Raw genomic sequence first — 2,500 nt, forward strand, 5'->3', positions numbered from 1 at the left:
AACCCCATCTTTCTTTAAAAGGAGATACACAGCAGATGCACTATCTTCATCCTAAGAAAATGTGCACGTAACTGTGGCATATCCATTACTTTTGTAAATGGATAAAACTATAGTTGTATAATATAACGATGGGGAAAATACATACGTATATGTGTGTGTGTGTGTGTGTGTGTGTATATGTGTATTCATATGATATATATTTACGCAAATTAAATTTTGTATTGATAAACCATATATACAGGATGGTATCGAAAGGTTTAACCCATTATTTTTAGGAACATATAGAGAGAGATACAGTTTTTTTGAACAGTTTTTTAATTTTTTTTTTACTTTTTTATTATCTTTTTTAATCCACAGTGCTCTCTCTCTCTCTTTTTCTCTCTCTCTCTGTTTAAAAGTTTTTATCGCTTACTTCCACTTTGAGAGTCATTGATGTAAAGAGTATCGTAAATAATTGTCCCATTTTTTTTTGTCCACAAAAATATGGGAATGAAACGTTGCATTCTTCGGCGTTCTACTTTTTTGTTTTCTTTTTTTTTCCTATTTTATTTTTATTTTTACTTTTATTTTTTCTTTTTTGTTTTTCTTTTCGTTTTTTTTTCTTTTGAAAAAAAATTTATCTTAAACGATTTCGATACGATATGATATGTATTTAGGTCAGATAAGGGTGTATGCGATTTGAAACTCCGAATGATTTGTTTTCCATTGTAATTCCAAGCCGTTCTAACTTTTCATAAGGAAAAACTTTCGTATATTCTTTTATTTATCTTTCTCTTTAAGCAATGCGGCAGATTGTAATGGTATGCGTAGACCAAAAGTAAGATTAATGCCAGTTTTCTTTCTTCTTTTTCATTTCTTTTTCTTACGAACATCTCTCTCTCTCTCTCTTTCTTTCTTTCTTTCTTCCTTCCTTTCTTTCTCTTTTTCTTTCTTTTTCATGATATACACATAATCATAAATTTCAATTCTTATGAAAAAGAACGATTAAGTGGCGAACAATGACACGCACGTTGTTTCATATATTTAACAATATTATTTGATAAATTCATTCTTACAGACTAATACTATCTAATAGGTAAAAATTGTAATTGACGAGAAATGTAATATTATCGAATCTTATTAGATTTTATTATATCAAATTATATTATATCAGTAATAATATTATAAATCATGACAATTATCAGAAAGAGAGAGAGAGAGAGAGAGAGAGAGAGAGAGAGAGAAAGAGAGAGAGTCGTAATTAAATCTTTAAATAATTTTAAAAATATTAAATGGGAGGAGTTCGGTGAACGATTTAAAACGAAAGAAAAAAGATATAGCGAAGAAAGTAAAAATGTAAAAAAAGAAAAATCTTTGGAATTTTTCTTCTAGGACATGTTAACACGCATATATATATACATACACATGTACGAATAGAAAACTCGCATTCGTTCGGTAGAGTCTCTCGGCATTCATCTGGTAAAACAATAGCTTTGGGTCCGCACCTTTTCGTGCCTCTTTCCATCTGCTGACTTTTCTTTCTCTCGTACTCTCATTCGTTCTAGTATCTCTCTCTCTCTCTCTCTCTTTCTCTCTCTCTCTCTATTTCTCTCTCTCTCTCTCTCTCTCTTTCACTCTACTATTCACGTCGTAGAGAAGAATCGTCTGAAAGAGGCAGCACCCGAATGCATTGTCTAATTGTATGGAAAATGCATCGTATATGCGTCGTGAATTTCACAGGCAGACTCCTAATGGTGTTACATGGTAACTATAGTAACGTAACGTTATGCCCCGAGTCAGTAAGTGAGAGAGAGAGAGAGAGAGAGAGAGAGAGAGAGAGAGAGAGAGAGAGAGATGAAGAGATGAAGTGGGAAAGAAAAGAAAAGAAAGAGTAACAGAAAGACAGAGAGATAGATAAATAGATAGATAGATAGATAGATAGAGAGAGAGAGAGAGAGAGAGAGAGAGAGAGAGAGAGAGAGAGATTGATAATTAAAAAAATAAGCAAGTACAGTGACCTGTAATTTTTAAATTACAGATATACACATATACAGATATACAGATATACGAGTGATATCAAATGATATTTGGAGACATGTAGTAATATATATGTATATATATATTGACATGTATTGAATTAATACAATTAATTTTTTTATTTCATTTTTATTTCTTTAATATTTTTTATTCTTAATAATTAATTAATTAACGTTAATTAAACAGATGAAAGTATAAATATAATTAGAATTTTTATTATTTATAATATATAAATTTATAATATATAAACGAAGATATAGAATCTTCGTTTTTTCCTTTTCAAACAAAATACATTTATATTATGAGGACCGGAAAGTAATGTTGCTTTCTTAAATTAAATTCAAACGAATAAATTTTTAACAAGTTTTTATTTTTAATCACAATCATATATCGACATGCGCAGAAACGACATTACTTTTCGGTCCCCCTAATATGTTATGTCATTTAAGATGTGAACGTCTTATCTAAGAGGGTACTCTTGTAA

General features: G+C 29.8%; 1 protein-coding gene across 5 annotated transcripts in view; it reads left to right on the top strand.

Annotated features, from left to right (window-relative positions):
* Nucleotides 1–2,500, top strand: part of LOC124423261 (alpha-catulin) — a 70,380-nt gene that overhangs the window by 42,049 nt on the left and 25,831 nt on the right. The window lies entirely within an intron of this gene.

This window comes from Vespa crabro, chromosome 4, assembly GCF_910589235.1.
Source record: "Vespa crabro chromosome 4, iyVesCrab1.2, whole genome shotgun sequence".
Taxonomy (NCBI): Eukaryota; Metazoa; Arthropoda; class Insecta; order Hymenoptera; family Vespidae; genus Vespa; species Vespa crabro.